Source organism: Sitophilus oryzae, unplaced genomic scaffold (genome assembly GCF_002938485.1).
Source record: "Sitophilus oryzae breed Bouriz unplaced genomic scaffold, Soryzae_2.0 scaffold_179_pilon_pilon, whole genome shotgun sequence".
NCBI lineage: Eukaryota > Metazoa > Arthropoda > Insecta > Coleoptera > Curculionidae > Sitophilus > Sitophilus oryzae.
In genome coordinates this window covers 5,606,416-5,625,626 of record NW_022146501.1, presented here as the reverse complement: position 1 = coordinate 5,625,626, position 19,211 = coordinate 5,606,416, and the positions used below count along the sequence as shown (strand labels likewise).

Sequence of the window (19,211 nt, the reverse complement as noted above, 5' to 3'; positions counted from 1 at the left end):
CAGTGCTTCGAACATATGGCTCTAGAGGACAAAAATGCAAAACTTCTCTTTTATAGTAGGCAATTTATTCAAACTAGGTTTATTTGACACAAATGATGAGTACTCTCATTGTACTAAATGATGATGTTCTTAGTCCCACGTTTATAAAAAAAAATCTTATAAATAATAAAAATGTTGTAGCTGTGTTCTATCTAAGGAAATAATAATTTATAGTATGAAAACGGTGTAAGTATTAAATAAATCCCTGTGATAAAAAAGAATTGAAATAACATTAGAACATGATTCCTACAATATAAGCCTAATATAAGATAAATATGTTTTTCTTTAATGAAAAAGAAACATTATTTAATTAAAAAAAAACTAAGATACTATAGATTTACTTTAAGACAACAAAATGCATAGATCGTAACTACTCTGATTCAGAAGAATCACTGCTGACAGAATCTTCCAAATTTATAGTATCCAAATCACAGGTAGATGAAGTATCCTCACATATAAGATATTTCTGCACATCATTTTCTAATAAGTTAATTTTTCGCGTTGTTACTGTTCTTCTTGCTGGTATGAGGGGTTCGGATATTAATAGTTACCTCTTTAATAGACCATATCCATATATTATTTTTTCCTTTTCTTGGGTATGAGGTTTTATAATAAATTGAAAGTTGGAAAATTTTTATGCGACGTTTCGCTCCAACATAGTGGGCTTTTCAGGCACAAGTGGTGTCTCATTTGACTGGAAGGTTCATCAATATCTAATAAAGAACACATTTTTTGAAATACAAATAATTTTGAGTTCTTGTCCTTATGATCAAGCCAAGTATTAACCAGATCGGCTTTGCTTATCAATTTTACTCCATCTGAAAAGTATTATAAAATAAAGTTTGTCGCAAGCAGACGCAGGTGAACTATACAAAAATTAAAAGTGTATGAATATGACAACACATATATTCAATAAATACGTTATGTTTTGATATGTTTTTTTAAATGCCTTTTTGAAGTTTGAAAACGTAAAATTTTTATACCCATTTAAGAATCATCTTAAAAAATAAATAAAAACTAAACAATCACGAACTTGTTTAGAAATAAATTTAAAGTACATTCCTTGTTTAACAATATCCATAGTGGCTTTCAATTAAGTACGAACCGTTTAACTCCATAATATACAGAACTACTATGAATGTTATTCTTTTCACTGATAAGATAATGATCGCAAAATTTATTTTTAGTGAAAATATTTGCTAACAAAAAACGCTGTTTATGAAAAATAATATACAGGATGGTTGAACATTGCTATAAGTATATAATTACATATTCAGATATTAATAAATTTTAAATTTTTTTTTCGATTTTTGTCCATGGGACGAAGCACTGTGCGCTGTAAGAGTTGTAAATACTATCAAAGACTTGTAACTTCCTAATATAATTCTATCAAAACTTCTCAAATATTAATATAAAATGAGTTAATTATAGGCAACATAAAAAGTCTGTGTCAAGACATTAAAAATCATATTTAATCGATATATTACGTATCTAGTGTATTAATGACATAATTTGTCAAGACGTTAGAAAAAATGGTATCGTCTGTCGTCAATTTATAGCGATGCTGGCACCTAAACATGTTTTTTCTCCGCCGATTGAACTGATAATGTCACTTCTTGCTACCTGTTTCTGTTTATAACCACTGCTTTTTCTTCTTCATCTTGACCGTCTTCTCTAAGAGATCTTCTGATTAGATATATTTTTATTTGAAGATTAAAAGAAAACTCATTATTACATTACCACATTATTACATTAATCAATTACTAAACATTTAATAATAATTTCAATCAATTACTAATTACTATTAATTATTACAAAAATTAATTAATTACATAAATATTATCACATTATTACATTAATCATATTCAAATCTTGAATGCCACTATATACCTAAAGAAGAAAACATTCGACCAATATGTACTACACTACCAGTCATGACCTATGCATGCGAAACCTGGACACTTGGTTTCTCACTATACCTTCCGTTTCCATTCCATATTCGTTCCGTATTTTTATTGTATTGACGCTATACGTAAGCTTCCGATCTCCGTTAATCTTAGTCTTTTTTTTTAATTAATATTCAGTCCTTAAGACATAAAACAGATGAATTATATCTCTTATTAGAAGAGCTCAGTTTTCCAGAAATTGTTGCCATAACTGAACATTGGTTAAATATGGATGAGCCTATATTTGTCAAAAAATACACTACATTAACTAGATTCAATAGAAGTAACTCATCTTATGGAGGTACTATGATAATGTCTACTAACAACGACTTTTCGGCAGTAACTAAGTTCGATACTCTAATATCCGAAAAATTTTTGAATTTTCCGTCGTTTATCATAATGCTTTTGACCTCTATATTATTTGTATTTACAGAACACCTGACGCTGACGTACATATTTTCAGTCAAAAATTGCTAAGCTTGCTTGATTCCCTACCTATAAAAAGTAAATTAATTTTGTGTGGCGACCTAAATATTGACTTTTCCAGTGTGTGTGCAGCTAAGGAGTCTCTCCAGTCCATTTTTCATTCTTTTGGTATACTCATGCATGTTGACTCACCAACTAGAATAGCTAAAACAGGCTCTAGTACTATAGACTATGTCGTGTCGTCTTTTGACCCGGAATTCGTTGACAGTAGAGTCCTTCACTCAGGTTTCTCTGCTCATGAGGCAGTATTGACAAAGTGTTTGCCAAAATCCAAATGCAAAAATACCTCGCGCAAATTGGGCCGTATTTTTTCGGATGAAAATTTTCTAAATTTTCACTACTTATGTCTAACAACTGAGTGGGTTTTCCTCTCGGCTGACGTCGATTCCGAATTTTCTAAATTTATGGATACCTTGTCTAATCTGGCGTACAAGGCGTTTCCTCTTAGGCCTATCAAAATTAAACAAGGTATACCCTCGTCTACTACAGGCTTGCGTATATCTGCAAAGAACATGCGCCCATTATCTCACCTTAAGAAATTCACGGACAGCGTCTTCTTTCATAATTACGTGAAACTTTATAGAAAGGTTTATCGTAAGACTATAAAAGCTGGTAATGTCGCTAAGGAGACTTGGGCTACTCTAAATGACTTAAGGAATAGGACTTCTTCATCTGGCACAGTCTTTAATTCCACCTGAAGATTTAAACACTTACTTTGTTAATGTAGCTAAAAATTTAGTAAACACCATAACTCCTTCCCATGATTCACTTTCATATCTCCCTAAAGCAAATGAGAATTTACAGAGTTTCTTCTTCACGCCCGTAGCATTAGATGAGCTCCGTAGTACAATTAATAGTATTAAAAACAAATCCTCATCTGGGACTGACGGGCTTACTCTCAAAATGTTCTCTGAACTTCCTGAATGCACATTAAACCATCTTACTACTTTAATTAACGAGTCATTCCAAAAAGGAGTTTTTCCAAACTGCCTTAAGACAAAAAATTTTATAATGTACTAACCGCCTTAAATAATATTCAGAAAATACACTTATGTCAATGACACATATAATCAAAAGGTGTGAAACAATTTATTGCTACTAGATACTTGACACAACCAAAACATCCATTCATCCTTGTACAGTGAAAGGTCATCAAAAAGCAATCTTGGGTGAACAGTTAGGCTCAGGTAGAAAGAAATGACATTCTTTATCATTTCCATCACCAAACACAACAAGAAGAAAAAGAGGAAGATGATCCTCCTATTATGTCAGTTTGGAGACGTCAATTAAAAGGTCGTTAGCTTGCCCGGTGGAATTTTTAATTATGGGTTTGTGAACGGCAGATCTACAATTTCGTATAGTAATTTTGATGAGAGATGGACTTGAAAAAATGCATTCGGGTGAGATATTAAAAGTTGGTTACAGTAATTGTTTGTTCTAGACAAGTTATTTCATTTAATAAACTACTATAGTTCATATCAAATAAACTTTTATTCACGTGATTGAGCTTGGCCGGCACAGCGTTGCCCACTTTTGATTATTTTCTTTTAATCAAAATATTTTAGGAAACAAAAATAGATTAATTATAAATATATAAACAGTTCTAAAAAGAACAATGTTCGACTGCAAGGTCTGCTAAATTTTTTTCCTATTACTAATTAAATTATTAAATGTTGAGACCGAGACTTAGAGTCTTATTGCTTATTATAGCTAAATAGCGATATTATCCTGACATTTTTATACGAAAATCTATATTCGTTGTAAAAATAATAACGAATTATTTATGTTTACTTACTAACTACAATAATGATCTATTATATTTGCCATTCTACCATTGTTTCAGTAAATAAGAGCAAAAACACGTTTCTGAAACAGCATGCAGTAATTGAATAAAATTATTATTTGCCCATAATTATCTTATTTAAATGCGGTCCCATATCTACAGGGTGTCCCAGGCTGAGCGTACATTAGAAGTTTATAGAGAACTACAACATCTAGCTCGGAGATTTTTTGCAGATCATAGTTTCACAACGAGATCTATCGATTAAAAATATTTTCAATATGGCGGCACTTCCGGAAATACCGGAAGCTGACAGCAACTTTCTTATTTTAAATGGGTGCCCCCATTTTTTATTACATATTTAAATTCTCTGTAAAATTTTATGAATTTTGATAATAAACACTCTATATCTAACATTGACCGTTTTTGAGAAAAAAAAAATATTTAAAATTTTTGAACGAAAAAAACTGCCTGTCAAAAATATGTGTATAGCCTAAACCTCAAATTTAGTGATTACCACAGCCACTGTGCCATAAAGAGAAGACATGTGGCTATCTATTCCATAAATTAAATAGTTCGAATGACCGCAGCTGTCAGAGAATTGAGCGTTTAAAAATTTATCATAAATCATTTTTTTCAAATGGAATCCCACTTCTTTTATTTTAAACTTATTTAAAACTTTATAATTCGTTACGTTTTGACTATACATGTTCCTGTACCTAAAATAAATCGTTTTTAAGTTATTTAAGACTTAGTTTTAAAGCGTATATTTTTCTTGATCTTAACCAGTAACTAATAGATCTGACCATGTCATATTCAAAGAATATACCTAGCTAGAAAAAGAATGGACTCTGCCATACTGAAAAATGGTCCTACCTTTGAATAAGAAGACTAAGGAAGGAGCATATCAATAATATATATATCTCAAATATGGCCGATTTAAATTCCGGTTTATCAGTGTCGTTCTAATTTTATTTAAAAAATGTAAAACTATGATGTAGGGTAGACGTGGGGTAGACTCAATAATTTGTTGTTTTATTTTACGGTGTGAATAAATGTTGGTAGTTATTAAAATTGTTATAAAAATATATAATTCTAATAAAAATAGATAAGTTATAATAAGTATTTATTACCACAAACATCCGATACGCTACTGAAGCAGGTAAGTCAAATTAACGTATCTAAATTCTTTGACATCTAATCTTTGACAAGTAATAAATAAAAGCTAAAATGCAAGAAAAAATATATAATTTAGTTAATTTAAGTAAATTTCATAAATGATCGGTTTACTACACGTATGTATATTATATAGTCACTTACTAGCGAAAAGTTGTTCCATTATTTCACTCAATTTTTGCCGAGATCTACCGCACGCTACACAACCAACTATTTTAGAGTCTTTTTCGGTAAATCGCGATAGTGTCACTGTTAATTTAAGTTCTGCCACAATTTCCATCTAGATTTACTGTCTTTATACAACTATCAGTAGTAGAATAAATCATAAATAACATAAAATCAGCTTCGTAAAGACTGACAAATCCACAAAATTTCCAATCAAATTCAAATGTGTCAAATGAATCGCCAAACAGAACTGTCAAGGATCCCCACCCTAGAGAGCTTTTATGGTGCCTTTTCCGCCCATCATGCATGAATACATGGATAGCATTATGCTCCTTTCTTAGTCTTCTTATTCAAAGGGTCCTACAAAAGTGGCGTCATCTATTGAGTAAGGCTTGTTTTAAATGGATCGAAGCGCGGGCTTTTTAAATGAGCGTATTTATTAAATTTTACTCTAAAATACTTAAATTTGATTATTAAATCTTATTTTTTACACAAATTCAACAATACTAATAACAAGTATCGGTGTGATGTGTAAAAAATAAGATTTAACAGTATAATTTATATACAATTATTAAATAAAATTAAAGCCAAACATGTGTAAATATTATTTATTATTTAAAGTTTTTATTTATAAGTCCAATATTTAAACATCGTTTATTATAATAAAACAAGACCAACGTAATACGCCCAAAGTTTTGTAAATGGAGTAAATATAAATAGGTACTTAAATGATGGCAAAATAAAAGACTTACATTATATTTTTAGGGCCACAAACAAAAGGAATTGTCTCAAATCACTGCCGTTCTTTAAAAGATCAGCCTGGGGGCGGACTTTTGTTTACTTCTTCAGCTGTACATACTTAGATATTGGGTTAGATTCCGTTTCATATTTTGTCGGTTGATTTTTGGTTTTATTTATTATTGTAGTGCAAAAAACTAATTATTTTGGTGTTTAAGTGACATAAACTACTACCAGATATATGGTCACTCTCGGTTTCGCATAAAAAAATAGAAAAATTACACGTTGTGTAAGTGATTTAACCTAAAAGGATTTAGGTTCGGGAAAAACGCTGATTAAGTTTTCATTTGGTTTTTCATTATTTTTATTTGGTTTAAAAAAAACGTTTCGGCTAACATTATAGCCTTCATCAGTGTTGTGTCATATAAAAAAATAGTGTCGAATATAATCCAAAAAATTACATATAAAATATTTACACCACGCACATAATGTTTACTGCATACTGCGTACTCCATAATCAATGTAGATAATTTAGTGTTAAGAATAATAATTTTAAAAAATATGTGGTCATCTTTTGATAAGTTTATATTAGTTTATTAATTGCAGTAAATATTATGAGGTGTGAATTATATTGTATATGTAATTTTTTGGATTATATTCGACACTATTTTTCTCATATGACACAACACTGATGAAGGCTATAGTTAGCCGAAACGTTTTTTTAAACCAAATAAAAATAATGAAAACCTAAATGAAAACTTAAATCAGTGTTTTTCCCGAACCTAAAAATCCCAAGAAAATCAAAAATTTTAGAATAATTTTATATATAAAATGCCAGCGATCTTCATTTCATAGCCATCGTTGACGCCTTTTTTTTAGATAATATTGTATTATTTGTAAATATAATTTTTCGAACATTGATACTTGCAAAATATACATATAAATTTTGTGAATGCAAATAATAATACATCACTATTAGTAGATATTGAATGTTTTTTTGTTAAATTAGATCGATTTTCAAACCCCAAAATTTAAAATATATTTACATTTTACCCATTATCTTATGTACCTATACATTATTTGTACATTGTAAAACATTTGCTGCATTTGTATGGTTCATAGTTTATTTGCCAAAGTATTTATTACTATAAATAGGTATATATGTTGTAGTTATTAACTGTATATTATGTATATTTCATGTAAACTATATCATTTTTAAAATACAAACCAGAAATCTGAGGAATTATTATGTTTTCCATGTATTCTACAACATATTTATTAATCCGTTATATCTAACTAGCGTGACGTCATAAATCTCGCCCCTAGGCTGATCTTTTAATAGAAGGCACTGAACAAATTATAGTTTGAAAAACGTTTTGATAAACATTTGATAATATTATGATTGGCGCTATGACAACGACAATGTTTTTTGAGAATTTGACAATAGTATGACAATGGCCGTTGGAAACTATGGAAACTACAAAAAAATTCTGATTAACGCCATCTGGCAATAACTAGTATTAACTTCTTAACCTAAAATTTAATTGCACTACCACCTACCGCCTGAGGCTGGAACTATTTTATTTGAAATTTCCGTGGAAACGGTGGAACCGCTTTTGCTATTTCACTTTCCCGCCCCTGGTCATATTGTGACGCTTTGTTCAAAAAGCAGCATCATTTCCGAGCCAACTTTGCGCTGTTTTTTTCGATCATACAGAATATTATTAATAATATCAACTAAAGAGCGAAACTACAAGATATATTTTTATAAACACACTTTTCAAACTCTTAAGGCAGGCAGTATTTTTTATAATATAGGAAATTCAAATATTTTTTTTTCTGACAGATGGAAATAAATTGTCTGACCGTTTGACACTTAATGTCAAAGGAAGCTAGATAAAATCAAGAAAAATATACGTTTTCAAATTTAATCTTAAATAAGTTAAAAAGGATTTATTTTAGGTATAAAAACATGTATAGTTAAAAAGTAACGAATTGAAAAACCTTTTCATTAGTGAAATAAAAAAAAGTGGGTTTCCATTTGAAAAAAATGATTTATGATAATTTTTTAATAGCTCAATTCCATGACAGCTATCGCCATTATTATATGACATTTGAACCATTTAATTTTTGAAATAGATAGCCACATGTCTTCTATTTATGTCACAGTGGCTGTGGTAATCAGTAAATTTGACTATAGAATTTTTTTTGACAGGTAGTTTTTTTCGTCCAAAAATTTTAAATATTTTTTTTTTTTTAAAAACGGTTAATGTTAGGTATAGGTGTTTAGCATCAATATTCATAGAATTTTACAAAGAATTTAAGTATGTAATAAAAAATGGGGACACCCGTTTAAAAAAAGAAAGTTGCTGTCAACTTCCGGTATTTCCGGACGTGCCCCCATATTGACAATATTTTTAATCGATAGATCTCGTTGGAGAACAATGATATGCAAAAAATCTCCGATCCAGATATTCTAGTTCTCTAGAAACTTCTAATGCACGCTCAGCCTGGGACATATATCTAACAAAATCGAATATTGTGTATCTATAATAAACAACATGCTTTCCTATAACTACAAAATACTTAGACCCAAGCAATATTGTTTATTAATTACGTAATGGTATACATCGATGTAGAAATGACAGCTAATTCGATAATGGTTATTAATTAGCAATTTAAATAAATTACAGCCTAAGCAGGAACGAAATTTATCGCCTATGTTTTATGAAAATGAGCGGACATAAATTAATATGAGAACTCAATCGAAGGCGCATAAATAATAGCGCCCGTTTGAAAAAGATTCTTCTGGTTTGTTTATGGTCTTCGATGTTAGAACATTGGAAACGTCATATAATTTGAGTATTTTAATATCGATAATAAAATACATGTATATATTTTATATAAAATATTTTTTTTATTTATGAAAGTGTCAGTAAGAACGTATATAGTTTAAAACCTTTGAATAAGAAGACTAAGGAAGGAGCATAATGTTATCCATGTATTCATGCATGGTGGGCGGAAAAAGCACTCTAGGGTGGGGATCCTTGACAGTTCTGTTTGACGATTCATTTGACACATTTGAATTTGATTTGAAATTTTGTGGATTTGTCAGTCTTTACGGAGCTTATTTTATGTTATTTATTATTTATTCTACTACTGATAGTTGTATAAAGGTAGTAAATCTAGATGGAAATTGTGGCAGAACTTAAATTAACAGTGACACTATCGCGATTTATCGAAAAGACTCTAAAATAGTTGGTTGTGTAGCGTGCGGTAGATCTCGGCAAAAATCGAGTGAAATAATGGAACAACTTTTCGCTAGTAAGTGACTATATGATATACATACGTGTAGTAAACCGATCATTTATGAAATTCACTTAAATTAACTAATTATATATTTTTTCTTGCATTTTTGCTTTTATTTACTACTTGTCAAAGATTAGATGTCAAAGAATTTAGATACGTTAATTTGACTTACCTGCTTCAGTAGCGTATCAGATGTTTGTGTTAATAAATACTTATTATAACTTATCTATTTTTATTAGAATTACGAGTATATATTTTTATAACAATTTTAATAACTACCAACATTTATTCATAACGTAAAATAAAACAACAAATTATAGTCTACCCCACGTCTACCCTACATCATAATTTTACATTTTTTAAATAAAATTAGAACAACACTGATAAACCGGAATTTAAGTCGGCCATATTTGAGGCCCATCGCGGTGTACCTAAGATTTGTGATATGCTCCTTCCTTAGTCTTCTTATTCAAAGTTTAAAACTAAATATAGTTCATATCAAATAAACTTTTAGTCACGTCATTAAGCTTGACAGTGTTGCCCACTTTTACTATTTTCTTGTAATCAAAGTATTTCAGGAAAAAAACAGTTATAAATGTATAAACAGTTATTATTTACATCAACAAATCTACACTCAAACAGCATTTAAGGAACATAAAGGGCCATTACTACCAAAATGTTCAAAATATTCTAATAAAGTTGCGATGAGTCTTTTACGACTATTAAGCTATTTTCTACCACTTCGCACTAAAAGAGGTTCTAAAAAGAGCAATGTTCCCCTGCGAGGTCTGCTACACTATATTTATTTAAACTAAAAACTCCAAATACAAAACTGAAGTGTCAAAACGAATGACGATGTCAGGAAATAAATAAATAAATGTGAACTAACTTGGCATTCTTTACAGCAGAGGAAACACCTGAATCCCCAGCGGGAAATTTAAATTCCAGTTAATCAGCACAGCGCCGAATTGGTTGGCAACAATGAATTTAAAAATCGCGCAAAAAAAGTTGAATTGGTATCAAATATTTTCTAACGACTTTTTGGTTTAAATGAATTGTGATATTTTATAAACAACACTCCGTGTTTTAATATGTAAGATGTAAACGTGTGTGGTGCGATCTTATGTGTAACTTTGTCTGATGATGCTCGTATGAGCGAAACACGTGTAACAATTTAACTTTGTCATATTAAATGTTGAGACCGAGACTTATAGAGTCTTATTGCTTTGGCTTTTTTATTACAAACCAGGTCTTTTTGTTATCAATAGACGTCTTTTGTAATTTGGTAAATGTATGATAATAGTTATTAATGATACAAGTTCGATACGAACATCATAATGAAACGCGTGTAACGTTAGTTACACAAGTTTCATTAAAAAGTTCGTATCGAACGTGTATCATTCAAAATTTAATCTACGACGCGACACGAGGGACGATCCAAAGAGATTTGATTTAATTTAAAATATCAGAGATATCCTCATTAAAATTAAAATTCAAAATTATCAGGTATTATACCCATATTAGTCGACGCCGCACAGTGGTTTCGGCAATGGAAAAAAAAACCAAAAAAGGGGGTTTTAAATCGGGTTTAAATTATCCTATCTTACATGGAGTTAGTTCAAAGACAATATAATAATATTACTTTTTTAATTTAATTACTAGTTACAGTTGAGGGTTGGAACCTTTGGTGTTACACAGCAAAATAAAAACACTAAATTACCACAATACATCAAAACACTTTTACTTTTACACTGGACGCGCGTTTCGCTAACCATGTTAGCATCATCAGCAGATGATTATAAACTGCGTTTAGTTTGAATCTGCAGTTTAGTTTGAATCTATTTCTAATAAAATTACTTTACTTCTTACTTTAATCAGACTAGAACAAAAAAGCTTTATCAAGCTTTGGTCTCGGATTAATTTGACTAAAAAAAGCAACTGTTAAAGTAGTGATTCTATAAGTTTTATCGCCACATTCGGCCACATTTGCTAAAAATTTAAAATAAAAGATTGAAAACTACATTCTTCATTTTTGCGGATGCCGATGAATTCATTTAATATAATTTACTTTTTTTGCCACTTAAAATTATATAAATATCATTATATTGTATAAGATGTAAATGTTATAAATTATAATAATTTGAACCACAGTGTGTAACTAAACTGAGCATCAATTGAAGCGTAAAGTGCAAATTTTTTCATTAACTTTAACTTCTTGTATTTTTTAAACGTTTGAAGGAATTTTGAATTTGCCAGCCAGATTCTAAAACATTGTTTTATCGACTATCGAACCGTTCTTTGCAGTTTTTTTCAATTATTGGTCAGGACCCATAATACAGGGTAAAACAAAAATGCGCGCATTTTTAACAAAATTTTAAGTGAGCCTCATTTTGTGGAGGAATGGAGGAAATCCATTTTTTGTGGATAGTTTGAAGAAGGTGTTTTATACCTCGGGACGTTTATGAGTTTTTTTGGCTATCGCTCTCCATTACGATGTTTTCGATATATTCTTATGATTGTCGGTAGAGTTTTAATACTAATAATTTTATCTCATTGTGAAATGAAGATATCGTATTTTTAAGCATTATGCATTTTAATATATAATTAAATAAAGCAAACAAATTATTTTATAAAACTAAAAAGTGTTACAGTTATACAGGGCGTTAAAAATTTATCTAGCTGGTATATTTAAATTATATGAACAGGTTTTATTATGTATCTTGGCATAACAAAAGAAGCATTTAACACTTTTTCATTAACGATACAGTAGAATCGCTTAGTATAATCATTAGTTAATACGCATAATACTCAAAAATACAATATATTAATTTCATAATGAGATAAATTTATTAGAATTAAAACCTTACCGAAAATCATAAAAAAAAGAAAACATCGCAATAGAGAGATACACCAAAAAAACTCAAAAACGTCCCGAGGTATAAAACAGCTCTTTTAAAATACCCACAAATAATGGAAATCCTCCATCCCCCCATAAAATGGAGGTCACTTAAAATTTTGTAAAAAAATGCACGCATTTTTGTTATACCCTGTATTATGGGTATTCGCCAATAATTCGATAAAAAAGCGTTTCAGAATCTGGCTAGCAATTCAAAACGCCTTCAATAGTTCAGAAAATACAAGATGTTCAACTTGATGCAAACATTTTCACGTTACGTTTCAATTGGTGCTCAGTTTACTTTTAAATAAATTTATTAAACCCTGTTATATGATGTATTTTATTAAGCTGAATCGAATAAAATCCGTCCCAATGCGATTGGATTAACGGTTTAGGAAATATAGGGTTTTCTCGTTATATTATCAGTTTCACACCACTGTGCGCCGTGGTAATCGTGCTTGTTGATTGTTTCCATTTTGACTTTGACAACTCAATTATTGATGTTCAATTTTGTGTTAAACATTCAGTTTTAGCAAAAAGCAAAAAATAATATTAATATGGGTGATTCTGATTCTGAAAGTGTCCCTTCGGATATTGAAGGCATTGCGCAAAACGTTGTCGATTCCCTACTTCCCCAAAAATCAAGACAAACGTACGAGCAAGCCTATGTAAAACTTGAAGATTGGTGTAAAGGGAAAGGAATCAAGAATAGTAGTAACGAAAATGTTCTCCTGGCATATTTTGAACATCTTTCAAAACATAGGAAGGCTTCATCACTTTGGGTATATTATTCCATGCTACGTTCAGTTATATCAGCGAAGAAAAATACAGATATTAGCAAGTACGTCCATTTAATTGCATTTCTAAAAAGAAAATCGGAAGGATTTCGGTCAAAACAATCGAGAATTTTAAGAAAAGAAGACATAACTCGTTTTTTGTTGGAAGCTGATGATAAAACTTATTTCCTGACAAAAGTTTCATTGATAGTGGGACTTGCGGGAGCCTGCCGGCGTATCGAGTTGACAAATCTGCAGCTGCAAAATGTTAAAGATGAAGGACAATGCATTCATGTCATTATTCCCTTTACGAAAACAAAGATATCACGATATTTTTTTTATAACGAAAGGGAATGTTGAAGGAATAAATATGGTGGAAATGGTTTGAAGATATATAGCTATGCGACCAAGCGAGACAGAGCATACTCGATTTTTTGTGGGGTACAGAAATGGAAAATGTATTAAGCAACCCGTTGGCATTAATACTTTAGGGAAAATGCCGTATAAAATAGCATTGTTCCTAAGTCTTCCAAATCCACAACAATACACTGGACATTGTTTCCCTAGATCATCTGCGTAGTTGCTTGCAGATTCAGGAGTGGATTTATTAACTGTTAAAAGACATGATGGTTGGCGCTCTAACACAGTGGCAGAGAGCTATATAGAAAATTCCAAAGGAAATAAGAAAAAAGTGTCAGGTAATATTTTGGGTAACATTTCTGGCAATGATGGGTCTTCAACAAGTTCAAGCACTCAAGAAATAAATTTACTCTCTATAAATTCAACTCACCTGTCATCGTCTGGAATTAATTTAATCAATTATACTGATATTATAATTAATGTTTACAATAAATAAACGTATTTAGGTACCTTTTTTTGCTTGATTCTTATTTTAAAATTTGCGTGTTATTATGAATTCATAATAGCACTAGTGCTATTATGAAAGCCATAATGGGGGCATCCAAATGACAATGTTTAAATGTGTCATAATGACATTGTCATAGATTAATTTTATAAATGACACCGTATGATCGAAAAAAAAAACGACTTCACAGTTTGTTGGGGAATAACAATCGATGATAATTTTGGCGAGGTCAATCTCTATATAGACGTCATTTACTAAAAATTGACATAAAACTTGTCAAAAATTAACATTAATTATAGAAAAATTAAAAAAAGAGAGAACGTTTCCAGGCACAAATTGTCATAGATTAATATTATAAATGACACCGTATGATCGAAAAAAAAAACGGCTTCAGAACTGGTTGGGGAATAACAATCGATGATAATTTTGGCGAGGTCAATCTCTATATAGACGTCATTTACTAAAAATTGACATAAAACTTGTCAAAAATTAACACTAATTATAGAAAGATTAAAAAAAGAGAGAACGTTTCCAGGCACAAAAATCTAGTTCCAAATTATTTTCTTCTCGAATTTTAAATTACACTATTTAAAAATCATTTTTACTCAATACAAAAATAAATTACAATCTTCTTAAGGTCAACTGGCAGTAAGCACCACTAAACATAAAGAAGAGTATAGACTAAGTAAGTGACGTCTAGGGTTCGACCTCGCAAAAATTATAATCGATTTTGTCATTCCCAGCCTTCTTTGACGCCGTTTTTTTTATCGTATGGTATATAAAGACCAAATAATACGGAATAATGAATAAAACACTAGATAGATTTATCTATTTGGTAAACGTTATTTTAATAAAAGTGTATCATATCAATAAATATTATGATAAAAACGTACAGTGGGTATCAGAAATTGATTTTGACAGGAGCATTGGGTCATTAGATAAAAAACCGAAGTTACATGAATGAAAAGCAAGATCAATATCCATAAGGACATTAGAAAATTGGAATTTTACAACATAACCGTATGGTTTGCCCATAATTCCATATTTTTATTTTTTTTTTAATTTCATATTGTCTTATTATTAACATAGATTCTTATGTTATATTTTTTTATGATGACTTGATGATCTGTATTCAAATAATATATTCACTTGTTTTGACAAGTAGGAATTGAAAAATTGATGATTGAACGACTTCGAATTCAAATTTTATAGTTCTGGACTATTTGATTTCAAAAAATATCTCGATACATTTTCGAAATTAGCGATATCTGGCATGTAGACCTGATTTAAGCGAAAAAGCTATAGCATTGACAATTAAAATATTACCTTAAAGTTCAAGGGCATTACAGGAAGTGCACAAAGACAAATTAAAACATACTGTCATCAAGTTATATCATAGAATACCAAAAGATCAGTTAGCAACAATATGGAATACTGTCTTATTGAAAATTTAGGATCCTTAAATACTAGATAACAAAAATTATCTACAAATTACTAGTAGATAATTATATTTCTGATAATTCCTATAGGTATCTATTTTATGAAATCCTTAGCCTTCTTGATCCACCAGTAGATATTGCACGTCTTGTATTACAAATATCTGTGATTTTTACAGTAAATTTAATGCATGCTTTTAGATTAAGAAATGCACAACTGAATTCAAGAGTATTTTTGCTATTGTATAAACTATGCTTTAAGAAACTTCGTCAGTTAGATAGACTCAATATTCTTATGAAGTCATCTTTAAAGAAACAACTGACCAATTAACAGATACTTTAACAGCCAGGATGGGTTAAACATTCTACTTCTTCTCGCACGTTTTGCTTCCATTTTTGAAAGTTTTTGTATTCCTTTTCATAAGTTATTCGGGATTTAAATGGAAGTAGTTTGGATATGGCGTTTGTCGCCTCAGCCTCAATATCTGTTGGTAATTTACTTATTTCGTTTTGAGCCATTTCTGGCTCCAATTCAATCAGCAATCGACACGAAAGAGAATTAAAAAATATTGACTCAAAACTGACAACTAAAGAGACAACTTTATTTATTTGTCAAATTACATAGGAACCAACGCCAACCCAGCACAATATTTTTTCTACTCGTAATAAATTCCTTAAATTAATAATTTCTGAATATTTTTTAAAACGTAACTCGCTATGGAAAGAAATATTGTTTTATTCACGACGATAAAATTGCATTATCGTCTCCCGAAATTAATTCACTCCCGATTTCATCGCTCGTGAATTAATATTTTCGGTCTGGTCTAGACTAGTAGTGGGAACTATCGAATGAATACTATCGAAACATTCGATAGTTGCAATTCATTCGAATAATTCGATAGCTAGTAAGAAAACATTCGTCGAAAACTATTCGAATAAAAATATCGAATAGATGCGTCATCTGCCTTGAAATATATTAATTCGGCAGCAAAAACCATTCATTTATAAAATTCATTTATTCGTCAGGATCGATTATAATAAAATATAAACTGGATTTTAGTTGTCGCCCCGCGACGTAGGTTTCTTTCCTAGAAACCCGACAGCGGTCGGCGGTCGGTGGCAATAGTATGAAAAAAGCCGGCATCTTTGATTTTGAGTCAGATAAAGATAAGGACACATTATTTTTTTATTGAGGTGCTAGTATTTACACAGAAAATACATTATGAATGGCGCTGTTGCCGTATATTCGTATTAGTTGGTATTAGCAAAGAATATTATTCTTTGGTATTATAGTTAGTTAGGGATAGTATAACTATATATTTTGCATGTTTTTTTATTAATATTCTGTTGTTACACTGCAATAATACTTTTTATTTTGGATATAGGAAAATGATTTTTAATGTTTTTAAGCAAAACTGGTTTAATAAATAATAATAACAGTAATAATTTGTTATACCTATTAACACCAAAATTTAAAATCATTTAATATAAACATTTTTTAAGTAGTAGCAAAATATAAACAACAAATTAGAAGTCAAAATTATTTATATTAGATCCTATTTAAAAATAATATAGTCTCTAAATTTTTTGGCAACGTTGGTTTATTAAATAATAATAATTACAGAACTAATTCGTTATATTAACAACAAATTTTAAAATCATGAAATATAAACATTTATTAATTTTCTAAGCATGCAGTGTAATAGAAGAAAAAGATAAATAAAAAATTAGAAATCAAAATTATATATGTGTATTACTTTTTATTACTTTGTATTAGTATTTAAAAATAATATTTGCTTTTACTGGCATTTACTTTAAAGAATAAATGAAATATTTCTCCACAAAAATCTACATGTAAGAGAATTAGCATAAACAAAATACAAATATCGTTAACTTTTTTTTTTAAATTGGCACGTGTAAAACTTTAATCAATCAATTTAATTTTCTCATCCCAAAATTTGAGTTCGATAACCATTTACTTAACCACATTACCACTTTACTTAAATATGATTATTAAGTTCAACTAATTCATATTACTAAAACATCTAAAATACAAATACATATGTATTTTTAAAAGTAATTGTAAGTTCACCTCATCTCTCTTAAAAATTGTTACTTCTCAAAATTTTCCATTAAAAAAATAGACCATAGGTATATCGTATAAAATTAAATAATTGAAAGATCGGAAAATCACACAAATTTTCGGAAAAATTTTGACCACCTGCACTCGTACACAATCGTCAATTAAAAAAAACACTACTACTTTAGTATTTTAAATATTTTAATAAACGCAAAAATAGCACAGTATTTAGAAGGCAAGTTATAAAAATTTGGAAGAATTAATAATGCACTGACGCAGACAAAAATCAAACGAATACTAAATTTCATTTATCAAAAGCATTCGATAGTCGTGGCTTAACGATAACCATTTAGTTGCACGGCGAGGTTGTCACATATGCTTTAGTATACAAATGAATGAATGATTTTATTCGAATGAAACCATTCGATAGTTGAAATCATTCATTCAGTAACCATTCGATAGTTCCCATCGCTAGTCTAGACGATAAAATACCATTTTATCGTCTTGTATAAAAAATAACTATTTATCTTCATACAAACAATAAAAATATAACCCCACCTTTTAAATCAAAAGGGCGTCCTAGATTTCACTCGTGTTCAGTACGTTCCCAACTTTTTCCGCTTCGAGACGTACTTTTTATCCATAAAAAAGTCACTTTCTAACAAACCAAAGTACCGACACAATATAAAAAACTCACAAAAAATATATCACAACGACCTCAATATGTATCACAATCCTCCTTTTTTTCGGTCACGTACATAAGTCACTTTTTAAAGCACCGTACACACAATTTTTCTCCTCGGTAGTACCACCACACGAACATATAGGACACACGAGGATCGACTACCCGATCCACTAGTCGCAGGATCGGTAGACCTGCCTACCGCTTCCCCCACTCAACTATTCACACTCAACTCCGTCTCTCATTCGTTAAAACGCTCCCTACGTCACAATATGGCAGACATTAATGGGCGGGTCCCATTCTTTACTCATCTCTTTCTGTGCGCTGTAAGATACGATCATCGTCCTTTTTCAACTGAGTTTAGGGGAAGTTTAAAAGAAGGGTGGGTTTGAGTGGGGTGTTTAGAGGGATCTAGGGGGATGTGGCGGCTTCTGTATAGGGTGAGCCAAGCAGAGATTGGTACGGAGCGGTTTGAGAGGTGGTGATGTCGTATTGTTTGTTATTGGGGTCAATAAAAATCTGTTGGGTTGGTTATTATGGGGTGAAGAAGTTTGTTGTGTTAAAATATTATGATTAAATTAGAATGATGAATAGGCGTTGTAAAATGAGGATTTATTTAACAGAAGTTTTATTAATTAAAATTTAATTTATTAACAAAATAGAACAAACTTTATTGCTAGGTAGGTTAACAGGAACAAGAAAAAGAAAGTTTTCAATTCCAACTTATAAAGTTCCATAAATAAATTATATAACAGAAAAGATACCATACGATCGAAAAAAAAACGGCGTCAAAGGTGGCTGGGGAATGACAATCAATGATAATTTTGGCAAGGTTAA

At 30.2% G+C, this 19,211-nt stretch overlaps 1 protein-coding gene across 1 annotated transcript in view; it reads right to left on the bottom strand.

Moving 5' to 3' along the window:
- LOC115882848 (aryl hydrocarbon receptor protein 1) overlaps window positions 1–18,514 on the bottom strand; it is a 325,993-nt gene extending 307,479 nt beyond the window's left edge. Inside the window, exon 1 of the mRNA XM_030901097.1 lies at window positions 18,251–18,514. The gene's annotated coding sequence lies outside the window, so the exon portion shown is untranslated. The remainder of the gene's footprint in view (window positions 1–18,250) is intronic.
- Between the last annotated feature and the right edge of the window lie 697 nt (window positions 18,515–19,211).